The sequence below is a fragment of the Cherax quadricarinatus genome, chromosome 47, assembly GCF_038502225.1.
Source record: "Cherax quadricarinatus isolate ZL_2023a chromosome 47, ASM3850222v1, whole genome shotgun sequence".
NCBI lineage: Eukaryota > Metazoa > Arthropoda > Malacostraca > Decapoda > Parastacidae > Cherax > Cherax quadricarinatus.
The window spans coordinates 20,142,741-20,160,749 of record NC_091338.1 but is presented as its reverse complement, the minus strand read 5'-3'; the positions used below and the strand labels follow the sequence as shown (position 1 = coordinate 20,160,749).

General features: G+C 38.9%; 1 protein-coding gene across 7 annotated transcripts in view; it reads left to right on the top strand.

Moving 5' to 3' along the window:
- Window positions 1–248: 248 nt before the first annotated feature.
- The window catches only part of LOC128696499 (beta-1,3-galactosyltransferase 1), a 59,334-nt gene continuing 41,573 nt past the window's right edge, over window positions 249–18,009 (top strand). For 2 of the 7 annotated variants that reach the window (XM_070094749.1, XM_070094751.1), the window contains exons 1-2: window positions 250–580; window positions 14,044–14,084. The gene's annotated coding sequence lies outside the window, so the exon portion shown is untranslated. Of the gene's footprint in view, window positions 581–2,207; window positions 2,304–14,043; window positions 14,085–18,009 lie in introns of all 7 variants that reach the window. The other 5 variants (XM_053787766.2, XM_053787767.2, XM_070094750.1 and 2 more) reach the window with 4 other exon arrangements.

Sequence of the window (18,009 nt, the reverse complement as noted above, 5' to 3'; positions counted from 1 at the left end):
AATGGTTACTTACGTTTATACTTTGGCTACAATCATGAACAAAGCAGCAGTGACTACTGGCAGTGGTAGCCAGCAATAGTAGTTACTGCTGACAGTGGTCGCCAGCAGTAATAACTGCTGACAGTGGTCGCCAGTAGTAATAAATGCTGACAGTGGTCGCCAGCAGTAATAACTGCTGACAGTGGTCGCCAGTAGTAATAAATGCTGACAGTGGTCGCCAGCAGTAATAACTGCTGACAGTGGTCGCCATCAGTAATAACTGCTGGCAGTGGTCGCCAGCAGTAATAACTGCTGACAGTGGTCGTCAGCAGCAGCAGTGACTACTGGCAGTGGTAGCCAGCAATAGTAGTTACTGCTGACAGTGGTCGCCAGCAGTAATAACTGCCGACAGTGGTCGCCAGCAGCAGCAGTGACTGCTGACGGTGGTCGCCAGCAGCAGCAATGACTGCTGACGGTGGTCGCCAGCAGCAGCAGTCATGTGATCATTTTCAAGGTTGTCACAGAGTGATGCATGTAGGGACACTCTCTCTCTCAGTAACTAGTATTCACTGTACTGTGTCTGAGGGGAGAGCAGTGACAGGTCAGTGCTGCAACCTTGTTACCTTGTCTTGGGGTAAATGTGGAGCATTCTTATCCTAGGGTAAATGTGATAAGATAAGATTTCGTTCGGATTTTTAACCCCGGAGGGTTAGCCACCCAGGATAACCCAAGAAAGTCAGTGCGTCATCGAGGACTGTCTAACTTATTTCCATTGGGGTCCTTAATCTTGTCCCCCAGGATGCGACCCACACCAGTCGACTAACACCCAGGTACCTATTTGCTGCTAGGTGAACAGGACAACAGGTGTAAGGAAACGTGTCAAATGTTTCCACCCGCCGGGAATCGAACCCGGGACCTCCGTGTGTGAAGCGGGAGCTTTAGCCACCAGACCACCGGGCCACCCAGACCACCGGGCCATTCTTATCCTAGGGAAAATGTGAAGCATTTTTATCCTAGATTAAATGTGTGTCATTCTTATCCTAATTTAAATGTGCATCATTTGCCACTCAAATCCTTAACAATTCTTTTCTGATTATGCTGTATAGCCCTTGTGGCTTAGCGCTTCTTTTTGATTATAATAATAATAATCTTTTCTGATTATAATCGTTAAATAGTGTCAGATATTTTATAGGATTTAGATTTTGCCACCGAAGTGTCTAGTTTATTGTGCACCCCATATCCATCCTGTGGAGGGTAGCGCGAGAGCATATGGATACACAAAAGGCCCAGGAACTAGGCCCCAAAGGGTTAACAGGAATATATATGGATTTATATCTACATATCTATAGTTCAGTTATCTGTTACAAGCAAATTTAGGAAATTTGCTTAGTATATCTGGTATCTTATTTTCATTAATAAGATATCTTGAATGTCACACAGGTTATTATATTGTCTATCTCTGTATTCCTCAATAAGTGGACAATTAAGCACATAGTGTTCAAGACAGTGACTATATACCTGATCGCATAATTTACATTTAGTTTGATAAGTAAGTTTATTCAGGTATACACAAATACAGTTACATAGAATTATCATACATAGCAGCATATGTGTAGAGAACCTAGGATAACCCAAAAAAGTCAGACAGAGTGACAGAGTGATCATCTTTGTGTCTGCCAAACTGCCAGAAGTACTTGTAATCAAGTCTAAGCCTGGCCACTACATCAGTTAGTCTGTTCACATTGCAAGTTGCTCTATAAACATACTTATCTGTGTTCATGTTATCATAGTGGGTTATAGATCTACTCAGGCTTCTAATTGCATTCCTATAACAATCATTTTCATTATTTACTTCTCTCCTAATATTATTCCTAATGCTAGACACAGATATACCAAAGTTATATTCTACATTCCCCTTCTTGGTACTCTTCTTGGCTAACATATTAACTTTATCATGAAGGAGTAATTCAATGTGTGATGGAATCCATAGCAATTGTACATTAATTCCTTTGTCCCTGATTTTTGAGTATCTATACCTGGCTTCTCCAATGAGCATGTTATTGGAGTCATTATACGAGTCAAGAGCATTCAGTGATGATAGAGTCAAGCTCAGTGTCATTAGTTATCTTTAGTGCCATTAGGATTGCAAATAGTTCAGTTTGCAATGTAGACGCCCAGTTGTTAATTCTTATGCCTAGTTCAACAAGTTTATTATCATTCTTAACTAGGGAGGTGGCAACAAGAGCAGATGCAGCCCTGCCAGAAGACTCCTGTTTAGATCCATCAGTGTATATTACTTGTGATAACTTATTACTACCAGCTAGGTGAGAAATTTCTTCTTGTTTTTTAGGTTTGACTTTTTTTGGTTATACCAGGTAATTTACACTTAAATGTATATTACTTATTGTTGTCCTATTGGGTTATTCTGGATTAAATTCTACATACTTTACTATTAAAAACCATCCAGGGATGGTAAGGGGCTCTTGATCCAAGGAATTGGACCTGTGCTCCAGTTACCTGAATGGAGCCTGAATGTCTTCCATTCCCCCAGGCAATATATTAGCACTCCTTCATGAATATAAAATGTACTGGTAATAATAGCTAATGATGATGGTAGCACGTAAAACCTTTATAAAATTTTACAATTTTGTATGAGGCTTAAACTGAAACCTACAAATTTATTTCCTTGCTGCTTTAAACAATTACATTAATGAAAGATCAGTGTTATACAGGAAATGTTAGCACCAGTGATTTTACAGTGGCCTGGTATGTAACGCTTTCGCTTGATATTGCCCATGATCACCCAGCAAGTAGATAGGTACCTGGTGTTAGTCGACTGGTGTGGGTCACATCCTGGGGGGACAGGATTGAGGACCCCAATGGGTTATCCTGGGTGGCTAACTCTCTGGGGTTAAAAATCCAAACAAAATCTTATCTCTTATCTCTGACCCCAGTGGAAATAAGTCATCTTGACTTTTTTGGGTTATCCTACACATTAACACTACATATGATAATTGTAATTATGTGTACATATGATAATTGTAATTATGTGATAATTGTAATTGTGTACTCGAAAAGGGTTATGAGGGCTCACTGATGTTGCTGACATATATGATACATAATGTAAATTTAACCTAAGATAATTCAATAAGTTTATAACAGCATGACTTATTTCCATTAAAAAGGCTTTAATGTTAATGAAAGAGGTATTATAAAGGCTTAGTTAAAAAATCTGTTTATAACGAATCCCAATGGAAATAAGTCACTTCATCTGACTTTGGGTTATTATAGGTAATTTACACGTATGTTAAACTATGTATGATGTACTTATGTGTACCTGTACCACAATGAACTTACTTCTGTAACTTTGTAATAAGTCTAGCCTTTTTGATGGAAACATATACACAAATATATATGAAGCTTTAAACCAATTTGAGTCATTTGGTGTAATGAGGGTGTAAGGTGAGGTGAGGTTTTACCTTTTCAAATCTGATAAACTGGAATGTATGAAATTACTTGCACAAGGGACAACAATAGTGAATATACAATAGCCAAATTCACGTTAAAAGCCTTAAAAAACCTATAGCAGTTGGAGCAGTCTACAGATTTCCACACACAAATACTTACACTTTCAGTGGTAACCTTAGAAACATTGTAACCGCCTCAGAGTTGAATAAACACCACCTGATACTTACAAAAGGCTTTAACATAAACCTCATTTAAGCAACTGACCCTACAGTAGCTGATTTCACAAACACTATGAATAACTGCTTGCTACTACCTTCTGTAACTAAGCCAACAAGAATCTCTGAGATAAGTGCCTCATTACTTGACCATATCTGGACCAACACGATATCTCCACTACAAGCAGGTATAATCACAGACAACACTACAGACCACTACCCCACCTTTCTCATAACCAACTTATGTAACTTGCCTCAAGACTCGAGAAAAATCTCATTTCACCTGCATAATGAGCCACCGGTAAATAACTTAACCTTTTGACTGTCGTGACCCCAAATCCTAAAATCTTCCTCTGTGTCACAAAATATTTAAAAAAAAAAAAGTATCTTTCCTACCAAAATGTTAAGATTAATTTGCTGATCGTTTTAAGAGCAGAAAAAATTTTTTGCGATCAGTACTTACTGAGATACAGAGGTGCAAAGTTGGCAGAAAATGAGTTGCGTATGGCAACCGTGGTGAATGCCGCTCACCTGGTAAAATTATTTTTGCAATAAAGTTGGTAGAATTACCGACAATATGTAAAGTAATAGGACACAAGTGCAACTAATGTGACATTTTTATTGTGGAAACGTTTTGTCAAGCCAGCTTGACAAAGCTCCTGGAGAGCGAAATGTTACCACAATAAAAATGTCACATTAGTTGTACTTGTGTCCTTTTACTAAAATTATTTTTACTTCCATTTGAGGGTTTCTTCATTTTTCCAATATTTTATTTTTTCAAGTAACTTGCGTGCCCTGTGAGACCAAAGTAAGGTGTAATGTACATACCCTCATTTTTCGTAATCATCGGAATTTGTAATTTTCACAAGTCGTAACATTTTTTCGTCAAAATACAGTGGACCCCCGGTTAACGAACTTTTTTCATTCCAGTAGTATGTTCAGGTGCCAGTACTGACCGAATTTTTTCCCATAAGGAATATTGTGAAGTAGATTAGTCCATTTCAGACCCCCAAACATACACGTACAAACGCACTTACATAAATACACTTACATAATTGGTCGCATTTGGAGGTGATCGTTAACCGGGGGTCCACTGTATTGACTTGCAAATCATCGTTTGACTCTCAAATACAGTGGACCCCCGCCTTACGATGGCATTGCATTACGTTAAATCCGCCATACGATACATTTTAACACAAAAATTTTGCCTCGCCTTACGTGATTCGTCCAGGACGTGTCCCACGTGTGGCCTAAGCGCCAGTGTTTACAAGCCAGCTAGTGCGTCGCATCTACACATACATTCGGTACATTTCACATTATCCCAGTGTTTTTAGTGCTTGTAACTGCAAAATAAGTCACCATGGACCCCAAGAAAGCTTCTAGTGCCATCCCTGTGGTAAAAAGGGTAAGAATTAGTATGGAATTGAAAAAAGAGATTAAGGAAATGTGTGCAAAGTGGGTTGAACTGCGAACCTTTATGAATGAAAATCACGCCTCACACAGCCATTGCAAGCCATGCTGGTGACTATTACAATGACAATGTTGTGAACCACTTTAGACAAATCATAAAGAAACGAGAGGTACAGAGCTCTATGGACAGATATGTTGTGCAACAGAGGTCCAGTGACTCTCAAGCTGGTCCTAGTGGCATTAAAAGAAGGGAAGTAACCCTGGAAAAGGACTTGATACCTCAAGTCCTAATGGAAGGGGATTCCTCTTCTAAACAATAACAACTTCCACACTCTCCCCTCCTCCCATCCCATCAGTCATCACCAGATCTTCAATAAAGGCAAGTGTCATGTATTCTATTCTTAGTCGAGTATTAACTGTGCATGTCTTCTTCAGTTTGTGTGTATTAAAATTAATATTTCATAAAGTAAAAAAATTTTTTTTTTTCAAACTTTGGGGTATCTTGCACAGATTAATTTGATTTCCATTATTTCTTAGGGGGAAAACTTATTCGCCTTACGATAATTTCGGCATATGATGAACTCTCAGGAACGGATTAATATTGTAAAGCGGGGGTCCACTGTAGTAGTTCGTCCCAGACACGTATGAGTGGCCTCGAGCGGCCCCACACACCATTCACAGTCAGTGTGCCATTGTTTTTCAGTGAGTGAGCACAATCCCACGTGTTCATACAATACATTTTGTAATCCATTCGTTTTAGTGTTTGTAACTGCTAATAAGCCACCATGGGCCCAAAGAAAGCTTCTAGTGGCAGCCCTTTGGTAAAGGTGAGAAACACGATAGAATTGAAGAAAGACATCACTGAAAAATATGGAAGTGGAGTGCGTGTGGCAGAACTTGCCAGGATGTATCAGAAGCCCCATACAACCATCGCTTCTGTCATGGCCTAGAAAACGGAAATCAAGGAAGCTGCTGTTGCGAAAGGGGTAAATATATTCACAAAAATGAGATTGCAAGTACTCGAAGATGTTGAGAAATTATTGTTGGTGTGGATCAATGAGAAACAATTAGCAGGAGATAGTGTTATGCAGTCGATAATTTGTGAAAAGGCAAGGCAGTTGCATGACGATCTCGTAAAGAAAATACCTGCAACAAGTGCTGATGTTAGTAAATTTAACCCTTTGACTGTCGCAAGCCCATTTCTGAAACTGTCATTCTATGTCGCAAACTTTTTGGAAATTTTTTTTTTTTTATGAAATGATAGAGAAATTTTTCCCGAAGGTAATCACACCAAAAGTACGAAATTTGATCGAAAACTTACAGAAGAACATAAGAAAGGAGGAACACTGCAGGAGGCCTGCTGGCCCATACTAGGCAGGTCCTTTACAATTCATCCCACTAACAAAACATTTGCCCAACCCAATTTTCAATGCCACCCAAGAAATAAGCTCTGATGTGAAAGTCCCACTCAAATCCAACCCCTCCCACTCATGTACTTATCCAACCTAAATTTGAAACTACCCAAAGTCCTAGCCTCAATAACCCAACTAGGTAGACTGTTCCACTCATCAACTACCCTATTTCCAAACCAATACTTTCCTATGTCCTTTCTAAATCTAAACTTATCTAATTTAAACCCATTACTGCGGGTTCTCTCTTGGAGAAACATCCTCAAGACCTTATTAATATCCTCTTTATTAATACCTATCTTCCACTTATACACTTCGATCAGGTCTCCCCTCATTCTTCGTCTAACAAGTGAATGTAACTTAAGAGTCTTCAGTCTTTCTTCATAAGGAAGATTTCTAATGCTATGTATTAATTTAGTCATCCTACGCTGAATGTTTTCTAACGAATTTATGTCCATTTTGTAATACGGAGACAAGAACTGAGCTGCATAATCTAGGTGAGGCCTTACTAATGATGTATAAAGCTGCAGTATGACCTCTGGACTTCTGTTGCTTACACTTCTTGATATAAATCCCAGTAATCTATTTGCCTTATTACGTACGCTTAGGCATTGCTGTCTTGGTTTCAGGTTGCTGCTCACCATAACCCTCAAGTCCTTTTCGCAATCTGTATGGCTAAGTTCTACATCATTTAACTTACAAGTACTAGGGTTATGGGCACTCCCAAGCTTCAGAACCTTGCATTTATCTACATTGAACTGCATCTGCCACTTTTCTGACCAAGAATAGAGTTTGTTTAAATCCTCCTGAAGTTCCATAACATCTACGTTTGAATCAATTATCCTACCTATCTTTGTGTCATCGGCGAATTTGCTCATATCACTAGTAATTCCCTCATCAAGATCATTGATATATATTATAAACAACAACGGGCTCAAGACTGATCCCTGTGGAACGCCACTTGCTACAGATCCCCACTCGGATTTAACCCCATTTATGGACACACACTGCTTCCTGTCAGTGAGCCATGACTCGATCCACGAGAGCACTTTTCCCCCAATGCCATGAGCTGCCACTTTCTTTAACAGTCTATGGTGCGGAACTCTATCAAAAGCCTTACTAAAATCTAAGTAAATAATATCAAATTCTTTACTGTGGTCAACAGCCTCAAAAGCTTTACTGAAGAAAGTTAATAAATTAGTTAGACAAGACCGGCCTCTTGTGAATCCATGCTGAGTATCATTAATCAAGCTATGCTTATCGAGATGGCTTCTTATAATCTCAGCTATAATTGACTCTAGTAATTTGCCTACAATTGAGGTCAGGCTTATTAGGCGGTAATTTGACAGTAACGACGTGTCCCCTGTTTTAAAAATAGGAATTACATTAGCCATCTTCCACATATCAGACACTACACCTGTTTGAAGAGATAAATTAAAAATATTAGTTAATGGTTCACAGAGTTCCATTTTGCATTCCTTAAGAACCCTTGAAAAAACCTCATCAGGACCCGGAGACTTATTTTGCTTCAGTCTGTCTATCTGCTTCACAACCATCTCACTAGTGACTGTGATGTTACATAATTTATCTTCTTCTAGCCCACTGTAAAAAATTAATTACTGGAATATTGTTAGTGTCTTCCTGTGTAAAAACTGAGAGAAAATAATTATTTAAAATCAAGCACATTTCATTCTCTTTGTCAGTAAGGTGCCCATAGTTATTTTTAAGGGGCCCTATCTTATCTCTAACTTTTGTTCTATAGACCTGGAAAAAACTTTTTGGGTTTGTTTTAGAATCCCTAGCAACTTTAATTTCATAGTCCCTTTAAGATTTTCTTATCCCCTTTTTAATGTCCCTCTTAATGTCAATATACTGATTCATAAGATGACCCTCACCTCTTTTGATATGCCTATAAATTCCTTTCTTATACCCTAGTAGATATTTGAGCCTATTATTCATCCATTTTGGGTCATTTCTATTTGATCTAATTTCTTTATATGGGATAAACGCTCTTTGAGCAGCATGTATAGTGTTCAGGAAACTGTCATATTGATAGCTCTCTTCGTTACCCCAGTCAACAGATGATAAGTGTTCTCTAAGCCCATCGTACTCTGCTAAGCGAAAATCTGGGACTGTTACTGAGTTATTGCTACTATCGTACTTCCATTCAATGCTAAATGTAATTGATTTGTGGTCACTAGCACCCAATTCCTCTGAAATTTCTAAATTATTAACAAGGGATTCATTGTTTGCCATAACTAAGTCAAGCAGGTTATTTCCCCTTTTAGGTTCTGTCACAAACTGCTTCAAAAAACAATCCTGAAAACTTAGGGAATTACACTCCCGTGAATTTAGTGATCTTGGCGATATATACGCACTAGCGATTTTGCCAACTTTGAGCCCTATTTTTGGCCAATTCCATTGTTCCAGTCGACCAAACTCATAGCTATTTCTTTAGAACTCCATTTTTTCTATCAACTCAGTACAAGAAACTGATCATTTACCAGTTTCAACTACCCAATAAAGTGGTTAGAAACTGGCAGTTTGGCCAGTTTTACACATTAAAAAAGATGCCAATTTCAAAATAGGGTCCAGAAGAAGCAATGCAGACATTCTTGGAACTAAAATAACATATCCTCTGTTCATTGGTCACATCTCCAGGCCCCTCTTATATTACTCTTGCTTTCTATTTTGATTTTTTATTCACACTAAAAATAAAAGATTTATTGTTATGCAGACTACTGCATTATTGTAAAAATGGTATAAATAATATCAGTGTACTAGTGAAAGAATATTAGACTCCCCAGTTGACGTGTATTGGACGTGTGGTGTGATTTGCTTACTCTTGAACATTGGTAAAAATTGAACATTTCTGCTATTTTGAGCTCAAATTCAAGGTTGTTTTCATTGTTAAACTTATCAAAATCATCTCTGTTTCTGTAATATGTTTTCTATTCTATCACATGAGACCAAGAAAACGAGAATACAACCATAAATACTATAGGAAAATACACCTCAGAGTCGGCATTTTAATCCAAAAACACTGTCAGAATTTTTTACTCTCATTATGCACTGCGTGCTGCAGGATTTTTTTATACAGTGCACACAGACCCATTCTCTCGTATGTGGGCCTACCAACTTTCTCCTGCTTGATTTGAAGCCGCTAGAATTATTGAGTATATATACGTCCGAAACACTGGCTCGTAAGACGTACATATACGGCCGAAACGGTCAAAGGGTTAAGTAACGTTTTTGCGTCAAAATATTGGCTCGGTTAACGACACTGAACTTGGTAAAAGTCATTCATCCTGAACGTGTTCATGCACTGTGAGTGGCCCAGACACTCCATGTACAGCCAGTGTGCCATTGTTTACCAGCCAGTGAGGACGATTCCACGCGTACATGCAATGTATTTTGTATTATTCTATTGTTTTTAGTGCTTTTAATTGCTAAATAAGCCACCATGGGCCCAAAGAAAGCTTCTAGTGCCAGTCCTTTGGTAAAGAGGGTGAGAAACACTATAGAATTCAAGAAAAAGTTTGTAGAAAGATATAAAAGTGGTGGTGGTAGAGGGTAGTAGTAATGGTTGTAGAGGGTGGTAGTATGGGCCAACAGGTCTGCTGTAGCGTTCCTGCTTTCTTATATACACCAGCCAGGGGACTTCCCCACACACCAGCCAGGATACCTCCCCACAGACCAGACAGGGTACTTCCCCACACACGATTTGATTTGATTGGGACTTGCACATGAGTGAATAGAATTATCAAAGCTTATTGCTTGGGAAGCATTAAAAATTGGGTTGGGCAAATATGATTCTGTTAGTAGGATGGTTTGTGAAGGACCTGCCTAGTATGAACCAACAGGCCTGCTGAAGTGTTCCTGCTTTCTTTTGTGCAAACATTTATGGATGAACACACATCTGACACAGCTGTTCCAGGCTGTGCTGACAACATCTGCAGTGACAATGTTGTGGTCCATTTTAGGGAAATCTTAGAGATGCCAGAAACAGCTCTCTAGACAGATATTTTGTGTGACAGGGGTCCAGTGACTCTCAAGCTGGTCCTAGTGGCATTAAAAAACAAAGAAGGGAAGTAACCCCAGATTAGGACTTGGTACCTGAAGTCTTTATGGAAGGGGATTCCCCTTCCAAACAATAGTACACCTCCATCCTCTCCCCTCCTCGCATTTCATCAGTCATCAATAAGTCTTTAACAAAGGTAAGTGTCATTTTAGTAATGTTTTACTCTGCATGTCTCATTGTTTTCTGTGCAGGAAAATGTATATTTCATGAAAAAATTTATTTTGTTTTAATACTTTTGGGTGTCTGGAACGGATTAATTGGATTTCCATTATTTCTTATGGGGAAAATTAATTCGGATTAAGTCAGATTCGGGATAAGACTCTCTCTGGAACGGATTAATTACGTTATCTGGTGGTCTACTATACATTGTAATAAACAGAACAGAAGAAATCAGCTCTAATATACACTATTTAAATATGCATACTGGTCAGAGAGCCCATCATAAGTCCGAATCGTCAGTAAACGAGTACGTCGGTAAGGGAGGAGAGGGTGTAGTATTCTCCTCACTTAGAGACAAATTTGTTTAACGATGTAGTCTCAGGAACGGAACTCCGTCGTTAAGTGAGGAGAGGCTGTAATATCAGCACATTTGCAAAGGCGTATTGGACCCACCAGTTGACGTGTATTGGATGTGTGACACAGTTTGTTTACTCCTTTGAACATCGGCAAAAATTTAATATTTCCGCTACTTTGAGCTCAATTTCAAGGTACTTTTAGTCAGTAAACCATTCAAAATCATTTCAGTTTCTGTAATATATCTTCCTTTTTTTTTTTAATGAGATCAAGAACACAACCATAAATGCCATATGAAAATACACCGCAAATTTGGTGTTTTAAACCAAAAACATGGACGGAGTTTTTTTTTTCTCATGCACTGTGTGCAGCAGGATTTTTTTATACTGTGCACACTGACCACTCAGACCCATTCTCTCATATGTAAGCCTACCAGCTTTCTCCCACAAGATTTGAAGCCACTAGAATTTTGGCGTAATATTACAGAACCGACACTGGCTTGCAAGCCTTAATATTACGGGACCAACAGTGAAAGGGTTAAGACTTTCAATGACCAAGATAAGGTAGTGTTTTGTGATTTGTCATAGCAGTTAGGAATGCACAATGTAATATTTATTTATATTTTACTGCTCTAACATCAAAAAGCCTTAATTTTGATGATGTATCAAAAATGAAACATCATTGCTCTAAAACCTGAAGTGAAAAAATTTTCAGTGAAGTTCTTTAGTTCCTTAATAAGATTTGTATTAAATTTGTTGGTTAGTATTTTTATTTTATGCTGTTTATTTTTCATTGTATTATTTTGTTAACTTTGTGTTTTATTTTTAAAGTTGCTTTATCACATATAATAAATACTTTGCAGTTTGTATGATCTTTCTCCATACAAATAGATTCAATAAACTATATTGAATTTGAATGGTCCTTGTGTTTTTTTTTGGATTCTGTGGACTTTCAAGTCTGGTGGGTGATTTTACTGTACACTGATTTGTTTTGGGGTAATATCCAAAAAAGTTTGCTAATCCCTTCGTATTCTAACTACTCGTATGTTTACTCAGGTGTGAAGGCAGATGAACCTAACCCTCCATATCCTTCTCATTAACATCCAGTTTAACCATATTAGTCATTTAGTTGTTATCAGTTTTATTAAATTTTGCTCAACATTTGTATGTGTGTAATGCCTTCATATTTATTTAGTATAAACTGGTAAGGTACATAATATATATTGAGAAACGTATATTTAGTCTGTTTACTGTATACAGCGCTGTAATGGGAATCCACTGGAGAATGTTTAGATATGGAGTATTGGTGTTAAGCACTGTTGACCAGTTGTGAGCAATGCCACTAGCACTGTTGACAAGTTGTGAGCAGTGCCACTAGCACTGTTGGTCAGTTGTGAGCAGTGCCACTGGCATTGTTGACCAGTTGTGAGCAGTGCCGCTGGCATTGTTGACCAGTTGTGAGCAATGCCACTAGCACTGTTGACCAGTTGTGAGCAATGCCACTAGCACTGTTGACCAGTTGTGAGCAATGCCACTAGCACTGTTGGTCAGTTGTGAGCAGTGCCACTAGCACTGTTGGTCAGTTGTGAGCAGTGCCACTGGCATTGTTGACCAGTTGTGAGCAGTGCCACTGGCATTGTTGACCAGTTGTGAGCAGTGCCACTGGCATTGTTGACCAGTTGTGAGCAGTGCCACTGGCATTGTTGACCAGTTGTGAGCAGTGCCACTGGCATTGTTGACCAGTTGTGAGCAGTGCCACTGGCATTGTTGACCAGTTGTGAGCAGTGCCACTGGCATTGTTGACCAGTTGTGAGCAGTGCCACTGGCATTGTTGACCAGTTGTGAGCAGTGCCACTGGCATTGTTGACCAGTTGTGAGCAGTGCCACTCCCACTGCTGACCAGTTGAGCCATGCCACTGGCACTGCTGACCAGTTGTGAGAAGTGCCACTGGCACTGCTGACTAGTTGTGAGAAGTGCCACTGGCACTGCTGACCTGTTGTGAGCAGTGCCACTGGCACTGCTGACTAGTTGTGAGAAGTGCCACTGGCACTGCTGACCTGTTGTGAGCGGTGCCACTGGCACTGCTGACCTGTTGTGAGCAATGCCATTGGCACTGCTGACCAGCCGTGAGCAGTGCCATTGGCACTGCTGACCAGCCATGAGCAGTGCCCCTGCGCTGCTGACCAGCCGTGAGCAGTGCCCCTGGCACTGCTGACCAGCCGTGAGCAGTGCCCCTGGCACTGCTGACCAGCCGTGAGCAGTGCCCCTGGCACTGCTGACCAGCCGTGAGCAGTGCCCCTGGCACTGCTGACCAGCCGTGAGCAGTGCCCCTGGCACTGCTGACCAGCCGTGAGCAGTGCCCCTGGCACTGCTGACCAGCCGTGAGCAGTGCCCCTGGCACTGCTGACCAGCCGTGAGCAGTGCCCCTGGCACTGCTGACCAGCCGTGAGCAGTGCCCCTGGCACTGCTGACCAGCCGTGAGCAGTGCCCCTGGCGCTGCTGACCAGCCATGAGCAGTGCCCCTGGCGCTGCTGACCAGCCGTGAGCAGTGCTACCTACACTGTTTTAACTTTTTCTCGGAACAGTACCTTATAATCTGCAGTACTTCATTGAGGTGTATAGTATATTTCTTTATTAAACTGGCTGATATATTTTGGTATAGTTAGATTACACAGCTGTATATGCACTACATCCTTCCAGTCTTCTTAATATTTACTATTTGTAAGCTTGCATGTGATTGCTTTGACTACAAATATTGATGAACAATAACATCCGGCTATCCTGTTCTTGTACTTCATATTATATAGTGTTAAGTTCTATATCTTCTTAAATCTTGAATCATTTTATCAGTATTTCTAAATATTCTCATCATCATCTTTATCTTTTGTATATGAAAACTTTTTTTTTGTATACTGATGCAAAGCTATACAGTATTATTGTGAGTTCAGCTGTTTATCTTTTATAACAGGTAACAGATGAAAAGTTGCTAACAACAAATGCTTCATTATAGTAAGTGTCTAACAACACCTGTATTCTGTAATCATTATTTTGTATTGTCATTATTTGTATTGTCATTATTTTTGCCTTGTGTTACAAAATTATATACGTGAAGCAAAAATGTTATGCTAAATTATATAGAATATTGGGGACAAAAGTGACACTTTTTCATAAGAATTGCATGAATACATGATTATGAACATACAGTATTATACACTACATTACACCTTCAGTTTTAAATGACACAGTCTTTATGAAAGTTTGTATCTACAGTACACTCATAACACAAACCTATATAGCATGATTTTATCTGAATGTCATTGTAAAATGGGAACACTACTTTGGTAAAGCTAAAAAATCCTAAATACATTGGACCCTCGGTTATTGGCCGTTCCGGAAATAGGCCAGTTCGGTTTTCGCCCGCTTTTTTGGCCGGAATTCTATCCCGGTTATCAGCCGTTATTTTGGTGATCGGCTGTAATGATGCGCCCACCCTCCGCTCTGCCGTGTTCGTGAGTCAGTCTGGTTGTCTTTGGGTGAGTGAGGAAGCCTCCATGCATTCATCCAAACATTTCACTATAATCCATTGTTTTTTGTGGTTATTGATTGAATGCAACTGCAAAATAAACCATGGGCCCAAAGAAAGTTCCTAGTGCCAGCCCTTTTGTAAAGGGCTGAGAGAGAGGGAAAAATGTGCCGCCTTCAGTGATTCTACGATACGTACGAAACTAAAGCAGCAGGAGTCGATAAAGGCTATAGTGTCAGCCATTAGCATTAACAATGTAACAAGTAAGTTAAGCAATTAAGTGATAGAAAAAGGATGACACAAAACTCTTTCAATGTTGTTGGAGGTATATAAGGCCACTGACATCATATGCCGCCCTGTGTATCTTCCACCACCCTAAACGTCTGCCAGCATCCCAATAACCACTTTATTTCTTTACATTCTCTATTATGTTTTTATACAATATTTCTTATTTATAAATTATGTACATTGTTTCAGTGTGACTAGTAGTATGACTAGTGATGATAGCCACTACCACCACCACCACCACTATACGGCTTATGCTGTCAGTGGCCCTTATAAACCCAACAACAACCACCACACCACCACTAGCCATATAAGCAATAACATATTTTATTCATTCTAGAGTATATTATCACATTTCTATGTTATTAATATTGTTTATGTCAGATGAATTGTGATAGATAAATAAGCCATAGAGTTGATATTAGTGCCAACAAGAGTCTTCAATAAAGGTAAAAGTGATGTTAAATGTTCATTTATCCATTTCATCAGTCATTTTATTTAGTTCTCATTGTTTTGTGTATGTTAAACTATAGTTAATCTTTAAAAAATGTATATATTTTTTTTTTTTATTTCTGGGTGTCTGAAACAGATTAATAGTATTGTGCCTACTACACACACAGAACATTTCACTCAGATATAAACCCTCCTCTCAAACTTGCCCTTACCAACCTTAACAGAACACACGGCCATAACACAAGACACACATCACTCTTTGATGTTCTCCGTGTCCATGTCGCACTATTCAAAAACTTTATGCATATAAAGGGCCCAAAAATTTTGAATTCATTGCCAGTGAATACCAAAGAAACCCTATCTGTAAATCAATTCAAGATTCTTCTTAAAAACCACTTACCCAAAACTAAATACTCAGTACATGTACGTACTTAACTTCACCTACGAAGCTACCAAATCACTCTCCACTACTGCAAAATATGATTGCTCACTGTGTTACTCCCCTAGTACAGTGGACCCCCGGTTTACGATCAGCTCCCAATGCGACCAATTATGTAAGTGTATTTATGTAAGTGCGTTTGTATGTGCATGTTTGGGGGTCTGAAATGGACTAATCTAATTCACAGTATTCCTTATGGGAACAAATTCGGTCAGTACTGGCACCTGAATATACTTCTGGAATGAAATAATATCGTAAACCGGGGGTACACTGTATATGCCCAAAGTACAATAAATTCTCATATTTTAACCTAATGCAAATCTCAAAGAACATATATTTAATAGATGTATAACCTATTGTATAAGTGGTGCAACATGATGAAACCATGTTTTGTACGTCTAGTGTTAAGTAATCAGTAATCTGTTGTTAAGTTTAAACTTCCCATAATGCCAAGGTGAGAGGTGAGAGAAGACATAAGTAGTGTCATCTGCAAATAAAATGGGTTTAAGGAGATTAGATGCATTTGGTAAGTCACTGATGTAAATGACAGAAGTGGGCCAAGGACACTCCCCTGTGGGACTCCAACAAGAACAGGTTGTGTAGTGGAGCTGGCTCCATTTGTATATACACATACGAAGTTCTATTGCTAAGATAAGATTTTAGGTAATTGAGAGAGTGTCCTCTGACCCCGTAATGTTCGAGTTTTAGGTGCAGAAGGTCATAGTCAACTGTATCAAAAGTGTTTTGTAAAACTATAAAAAATCCCAGGGGAAATTAATTTTTTCGAGTGCAGAGTATATTAGTTCAAGCATATGTGTAATAGCATCATTGGTACTTTTTTTTCGGTCTGAATCCAAGCTGACAGGGGTCGAGCATGTTGTGGGATACTCAGTAGGAGTAGACCTGTTTGTGAATTAATGTTTTGAAGATTATAGATAGAGCAAGTTTGATATAGGCCTATAGTTGTTCAGTTCAGTTGGATCACCTCCTTTGAGGATCAGGGTGACTCTTACTGTCTTGAGTATGGATGGGAAGGTGGAAGATTCAATGGATTTGTTAAAAAGAGTTGCAATAATTGGTGATAACACATGAGAAGCTTTCTTATACATGAATGGTGGTAAGTTATTTATGTTTCGTGCCTTGTTCTTTAGTGTTTTGATGTTAAGCGAGATTTCAGTAGGATTTGTTGGGGCTAAAAATAAAGTATTTGGGTAGTTGTCAGTGAGGTAGTCTTTTGGTTGAATGTTTGAGTTTGGGATTTTACTTTCTAGGTTTGTCCCTATGGTCAAGAAAAAGACATTAAGTTTGCTGGCAGTGTCAGTTGGTTGAAGGAGAGATTCTTCTGGTTTAGTTAAGTGTACCATTCTGTTTTGTGCCAGCTTTTTAGATCCTAGTATTTCAGATAAGGTTTTCCAGGTCTTTTTCATATCGCCTTTTATGTCATGAAATCTGTTTTCATAATAGTTTTTTTTTTACCTCCTTATTAGATTGGTTAGTATTGTCGAGTAACGTTTTGCAAGATCCTTTGTTATTAGACCCATTCTGTACTGTTTTTCATATAGATGTTTTTTATCAATAGATTTGAGGATGCTGTTTGTAAGCCAGGGGCTGTTTAGTCTTTTTGCTGTGATCTGCTTAGTTTTTATTAGGCAATGCATGTTTTAGAGGTTTTGGGTTTTTTGTAAAAAAATATTAAAACATTCATCAATATCAAAGTTGTCATCTAGTTTGTTTTGCAAATCAATATCACTTAATGCTGAAATGAAGTTATTAACAGATGTCTTGTCATGTAGTCGGAAGGTGATCTTAGTTGTGTCCTGGGGCAATTTACATAAGTTGGTTATGAGAAAGATGGGATAGGGGTCAGTAGTGTTATCTGTGATTATGCTTGCTTTTAATGGAGATATAGTGTTTGCCCAGATATGGTCTAGTAAGGAGGCATTTGTCTTGGAGATTCTTGTAGGTTTTGTTATTGTTGGTAAAAGTAAGCAGCTGTACATAGTGTTTGTGAATTCAGTTACTTGTGGGTCATGGTCATAGGTGAGATTTATATTTGAAGTCCCGTGTAAGTATCAGGTGGTGTTTGTTCATCTCTGCATCAGTTATCATGTTTCTTAGTTTTTCACTAAATGAGTAAATATTGGAGTGAGGTACTCTATAAATTGCTTCAACTGTCAGATTTTTTAAGGTCTTTGGATTTAAATTTGGCAAATGTATATTCTCCATATTCATCC